The sequence below is a fragment of the Pyxicephalus adspersus genome, chromosome 6, assembly GCF_032062135.1.
Source record: "Pyxicephalus adspersus chromosome 6, UCB_Pads_2.0, whole genome shotgun sequence".
Lineage (NCBI taxonomy): Eukaryota > Metazoa > Chordata > Amphibia > Anura > Pyxicephalidae > Pyxicephalus > Pyxicephalus adspersus.
This window is the reverse complement of record NC_092863.1, coordinates 99,152,797-99,159,646: the sequence shown is the minus strand read 5'-3', so window position 1 is coordinate 99,159,646 and position 6,850 is coordinate 99,152,797. Positions and strand designations below refer to the sequence as shown.

Genomic DNA, 6,850 nt, shown 5'->3' with positions numbered 1-6,850 from the left:
ATAGATCCTCCAGAGGAGACATCAATATCCATCCGATAGATCCTCCAGGGGGGACCTCAATATCCATTCGATGGATCATCCATAGAAGACATCAATATCCATCTGATAGATCCTCCAGAGGAGACACCGACATCATTATCCATCTGATGGATTCTCCAGAGGGAAGTGTTGAGATAATGACAAGTTACAAAGTATTTTATATAAAATATGTTGCCAGGCCTTGAAATGTAAAAGCACTCATTTTCTTCCCTTTATCTTTACCTAGTGATCCTGCCAAAAACACCCAGTGAGTGACAACATTCCCTAATCGTGGCTTCGTAAAGGAAGTATGTTGTCAGCCTAGCATTAAAAATAAATATCACCCTCATCTCCATACCTGGAGGGGGTTGTTCTGTAGTCCACCAAAAGATCTAAGAACTATTATTAATAAAGAGGTTTTATATAGCGCCAACATATTATGCAGGTCATTGGGGGAAGGAAGGGAGCGGCTGGGGGGTATATTTCAGAAAGGTAAATGGACAAGAACTTTGGAAGGATTACTTTGTGACAAACTCTTGATTTATTCGCAGAGTCCCTCGCCATGTCGGCTTCCTTCATTTCCAGTGCTCATCGTTGCTCCTTTGAGGGCAGTTAGTGACATGACTGAACTCTGTACAGCGCTGCGTAATATGATGGCGCTATATAAATACTGTGTAATAATAATAATAATATTAATAATGACCAGTATTAGACATGTGCAGAAGGTGCAGCACCCTGGGATATGTGACATATTTATCCCAGAATGCTGCAAGTTTCCCCTTCAGTCTTTACCACCATGACCTTAAACAAAGAAGGAGACCTACCCAAAAATGTTTCAGGGGGGGAATCACATTTATATACTGCCCCCAAGTGTTATTCTAGGCAGTGATATTGTGGTGACATATGATCAATAACCTGTAATATATTTGGTAATATTTTCTGCTGATTCGGCCAGAATGTACTCAAATCCTGGAAGGACGAGACCGCAACTGAACATTTGCAGCAGTGTTGTCATTGCAAGGGGAAGTGTGTCTTGTGAGCGCTGTGCAAACTTTTTGAGATTCTTCACATACATTAGGCTTGGGGTAGAATGTAGAAGAGTTTGCATACCTGTCAGGATTTTATTACCCTGATGGACAGATGTGCCCACTTCTGTGCCGAATAATCCAGAGGAAGTGACGTCTCGTCACTGGACACACACACAGCTATAAAACATTGATGGCACCCTTTAATATGCTCCACTTCAAATATTTTTTGCATTCTGGGTTTGACTCCTCATATGTCTGATTGTTTCACATTTTTTAAGAGGAACTCCACCTATGTTTAATTGTAGTGTAGCAGAGAAGACAGAATAGCTGAATGACATTTACTGTACCTTCTCCTCCTGCCCATACCAGTCTTTAAAGTAAAAATAGTCATTATTAATGTTAATAAACAGTATTTAAACAACACCAACATTACACAGTCATGTAAATGTTTGGGTGTATGTAAAGTTTTTTTTTTTTTGATCCTTCTAGAGCAGGGGTGTCAAACTCAAATACACAGTGGGCCAAAATTACGAACTTACCAACGTCGCGGGCCAAACTTGAAACTGAAATAGCACCGCTAGTACGATTCCCTGCGTCTATACAACAGTCCAATGCGGGGCCACACATAGGCAGAGAGCCCCAGGTCTATAGACACGAGTGATGCCAGGAATTATAGTAACAGCGCTATCTCAATGCAGCGGCGGGCCAGCTGCAATTTATATTTAGGAATCCTTTGGGGGCCAAAAAAAAATGACATTGCGGGCCAGAGTTTGACACCCCTGTTCTAGAGATCTAGTGAGCGGTTAACTTCCTACGCTTTCAGACTTATCAGTTGCATTATTCTGCCCCAAATCTCTGGAATGGTCTTAGCTCCTACTTTCTCCTCATTTAAAAAAGCCCTCAATACATCTTTTTATACTCTTCTTCTGTCTCCTAAACTCTCACCACTCCCCACCATTCCATATCCCCCCTATTGTGTGATACTTCCCCCACCTCCTAGATTGTAAGCTCTTCGGGGCAGGGTCCTCTTCTCCACCTGTATCACTGTCTGTATCTGTCTGTCATTTGCAACCCCTATTTATGTACAGCACTGTGTAATATGTTGGCGCTATATAAATCCTGTTTATAATTATAAATATTAATAATAATAATAATAATAATAATAATAATAATAAAGGTAAGTGAATTGCTTCAACATGCACTGTAATTTATTTCCTTAAAATCTGTCAAGAGTTTAGCTAAATAAAAAGTATCATTGAACATTAGGGATATACAAGAGATATGGCACCACCAACCGCACCCGGAACATGCAAATAAATTCCCCGATCCACCAAACATAAAAAAAATTTACAATTGTATTGAAAAAAAAAAACAAAATTACACAAGATAAACTGTAGAAATAAATATATTGTGCATATAATACAGAATGCAAGATAAATTTATTAAAGCTCTCCGAGGCTGGGAATGATACACTTTCATCAGTGAAGCCGAGTGATTCAGCAAACCTGGAATCGATTTTTTAAAAGTCATTAACGATTTGTTGGCAAATGTTTTCAAACCTGAACAAGATCCATTCCAAGTTTGCTGGATCACCCAGCTTCACTGATAAAAGTGTATCCTCCCCAGCCTTGGAGAGCTTTAATAAATCAGGCCTGATGAGCGTTGCTATAGATGGCGGCAAAGGAAAAGCACCGGCAGACCGCAGGCAGTGACACTTTTATAGGTCCAAATGCGCCAATCAGCATCCAGCAAAAACATCACAAAAGGACTGTAGAGGAACCGACCAGCTAGGGGAAAACTGCAGCAGAGTCCCTACCCAGGAACAGCACAGCAAGGGAACTGAATGGGGGATTTAGGTGTTTTTATCTAAAGTTAAATTTGGATTTTTGCCTGGATATGGGCAGATTATTAATATTATTACACAGTATTTATATAGCGCCATCATATTACGCAGCGCTGTACAAAGTCCATAGTCATGTCACTAGCTGTCCCTCAAATGGATCACATTCTAATGTCCTACCATAGTCATATGTCGTTAATACTATCTAAGGTCAATTTTGGGGGGAAGCCAATCAACCTAACTGCATGTTTTTGGAATGTGGGAGGAAACCTATGCAGACACAGGGGGAACCTGCAAACTCCATGCAGATAGTGTCCTGGCCGACATTGGAACCTGGACCCAGCGGTGCAAAGCCCAGAGTGCTAACCACTGAGCCACCGTGCTGCCCATAAAAAGACTCAGAAAAGACCTGCTCTGCAAGTAATAATTCATTATTTAATGTAATTTGTACATACAAGCAGTGTAAATACCAACATTCGACCTGCCATTAACCTCTTGCAGTGTCAGTGAATAGAGAAAAGAAGCAGTTCATGTGCTGACAGGAAGCATGCTGATAGGAGGAGAGAGCCTAGAAGTCCAACTCCAACCCTATTTCCATTAGTAACCTCTTTTCCCGGCAGCTCCCATTGGCTGGTGGTATTAGGGGCCACCATTCACAAACTAGGTGTACAGGGGTTCAGCCAATGCCAGGACCCAGCGTCCTCCAGATACTAATGACCTACAAAGCCCCGTGTGAGATCTGCAGCGTGTTGGGATTCTGAGCTCCATGCCGAGCAGTAAAACAGCAATCAGAGAGATATTTGGGAGAATCTGCAGCCACTGATCACCTATATTGATCAAGAAAACCATATCAGGACATGCTGGGGGTTGTAGTTCCAATGAATTTGTGTCATGTACAGGTGAATTGGGACTTTAAAGAAAGTCTCCCTGCCCATACAAAGTAAAGTGACCGTGTTTCTGCAAATGTCCCCCAAACCCCTGGACCCCCCCTATAGTCAGTACACCATCACCCCAACACTGACTGGTGGAGAACGTGACCCCATGTGACAGCATTTGGGTCTAGCAGCCAAAAGCACAGCCTGACCAGTGTCACATGACTGGCCTTTGGAGGAAGCCTTGTCCCATTGACCTACATGGGAAAGGTGACAGGGTCGCTTTAAAGAGGACCTGTCACCATATTAATAATTCTTGTAAACGTGTGCACATTTTAAGGGCTTCTCACCAGCAATGCATTGAGTTCTTGGGTCTGTTCCCTTGCTGTACCCAATATAAGTAATCCCCCACCCCTGCACTAAGTTCCTGGGTCCATATGCCATCTGTGCCCAATATGAAAGATCCCAAGTTCCTGGTTCTAAACCCCTGCTGTGCCCAAAATGAGGGCTCCCCCCATCCTGCGCCAAGTACCTGGTTCTGTACCCCTGCTGTGCCCAATATGAGGGCTTCCCCCATCCTGCACCAAGTACCTGGTTCTGTACCCCTGATGAGCTTGCTTGTCCCTGCACCGAGTTCCTTGTTTTGCACCTCTGCTGTGCCCAATATCAGAGATCCCCATCCCAATTTCCTGGTTCTGTACACCTGCTGTTCCAATTATAAAGCCCCCCCCCTCCAATACCTGCACCATGTTCATGGTTCTGTACCCCTGCTGTGCCCAATATGAGGGCTTTCCCATCCTGCGCCAAGTACCTGGTTCTGTTCCCCTGTTGTCCCCATTATAAGGGTTCCCCCATCCCTGCACCGAGTTCCTGGATCTGTACACCTGTTGTGGACCCTAAACCAGGAGCAGCCGCTGCCAGAAGTCAATCATGGAGACAAATCAGATTTTGCAAAAAATAAATAAAAATAAATTGACAAAAAAAAAGTAAATATCACAGAGCTCCTATTGTGCTTGCAGCAAGGCATGCTGGGAGCTGTAGTTCCCTGGCACGGATTTGGAGGGCTGACATCGCTGTTCCGGCCAGTCCTGGCGATCACCTCCAGCGGTTTCAGCCCACAAATCACAGCTGGAGCTCTCATCATGCCAATGCCTGGCAATCCCAGAATACATCGGGCAGTCGGGGGGCAACTATAGGTCAGGCAGACAGAGAACTACAAGTCCCAGCACCTCTGGACAACGCACATCCGGCACCGGTGTAATTCCTGCAACACCAAGTCATCCCTGACACTGCACTGTGCCTGATGGGGTCTGAGCTGCCAGCACACTCTGGATAGCGGGAGGGGATGGCAGGCTTCTAAGAGTACCTGTCATGTCCGTTCATTACAACCAAGAATAACACCGCGGCACACAGCTCCTCACGTAACAAATTCACAGGATGATCACAAGCAAAGTACGCCGTGTCCCTTCCAGCCACAGCAGGTTAAATATTAAATCCGGGCAAACAATGAGACACCCAAAACCCGAGCACCAAGGTCTGCCCTACAGAGACCCCCCATCCCCCTACAAAGGGTACCGGTCACATGCAACCCAAGGTCACATGATATTATGTAACATTGACCAATAGCTTTGCAGTACCCATAGGCTGCCAGTGTATTGTAGAAGGGTGAGTACCTGTCATTTCGCTCTGACGGACCAAGCCAACCAATCACAACACGATATCAGTGATTGCTTTCACAACAAGTACATGGCCATAATGAGCGAATCGCGTGGGGACCAGGAAGCTCATTGGTCATTGGGCTGTAGGGTGGAGCTTGTGACCTTAGGACTTTGCTTTGTATTTAAGATGCTCCATCGCATTTCGAGGTCTCCAGGTCTTCATTGAGCTGGGACAGGCAATGCAGAATATTTTTAAAGAATTCCGGCCCTGATGAAGGGATTCCTGGCCCACGAAATGCATTGGAGGATCTTGTTGAACACAAAGCAAGGCCGAAGTACCCAGAGGATCAACATGGCCCCTTCACCTTCTAATCTTTTTCACAAGATATGGCCCAAAAAGGGTCCACAAGGCCAGATAACATAGAATACATGGCCCCGCATACATCCAGACCCCCAAGAAAGAGTACCTGTCATTCACACCAATGCCTCGGCAGTGTCACTAGGCCCAGTTTGGTAACACCCCATTACTGGGGGTCAGAGGTCACACCTTGAGGGATCCCTATTTATTGTACAGCGCTGCGTAATATGTTGGCGCTATATAAATCCTGTTTATTAATAATAATAATAATAATAATGGGGGTCACACCTTGAGGGATCCCTATTTATTGTACAGCGCTGCGTAATATGTTGGCGCTATATAAATCCTGTTTATTAATAATAATGGGGGTCCCCAATTTTACATCTACAGCCCCTCAACACAGGGCCAGCACTGCCACCCCACATAGCACAAAAGGGTACCTGTCATCCCCACCATGGCAGGAGAAGGCCAGGTCCCTGCCAGGAACAATACACAGAACTCCAGCACTGCTGACTGACTGGTACTCTTTATTTACCTCCCCCTGCCCCTGAAAGTTCCAGGCAGCGGACAATGCCACGGCAACCGCTTGCCACAGCCGGGGGCCACAGGGGCCCCACCATCCCCACCCCCTCCATGGTACCCTGCACTCACCCCAGGAGAGAGGAGAAGCCGCTGCCCGGAAGGGCCGCCCGCCGCACACTGACACTGTAACAGCCTGACAGAGAATGCACGATTGTGACGTCACAGAACCACCCAAAGCCGCACCACGTGGAGCCGCCGGGCACGCAGGGAAATGTAGTCCTCAACCTGAGAATGGGCGAGGCTTGTCAGGGGCTGTTCTGCTGTGTCAGTGGGATCAATCGTAAAAAAAAGGAGTCAGTGCTTCTGAACAGCTGATAACTCAACATTAGTGCCAGTGGTGATGATCACTGTGGGCTACAAGACTTAAAAAGTCACATATATATTTAATTTAAAAAAATCAATAAAACACTAGAAAATCTATATTTGTCATGTAAAATATAATAAATGAGATGGTGTTAAGTAAATTGATACCAAACACACACAAATTAAAAATG

The 6,850-nt window shown here is 45.2% G+C and overlaps 1 protein-coding gene across 1 annotated transcript in view; it reads right to left on the bottom strand.

Moving 5' to 3' along the window:
• Positions 1 to 6,480, bottom strand: part of CTIF (cap binding complex dependent translation initiation factor) — a 145,043-nt gene extending 138,563 nt beyond the window's left edge. Inside the window, exon 1 of the mRNA XM_072416726.1 lies at positions 6,426 to 6,480. The gene's annotated coding sequence lies outside the window, so the exon portion shown is untranslated. The remainder of the gene's footprint in view (positions 1 to 6,425) is intronic.
• Positions 6,481 to 6,850: the final 370 nt, after the last annotated feature.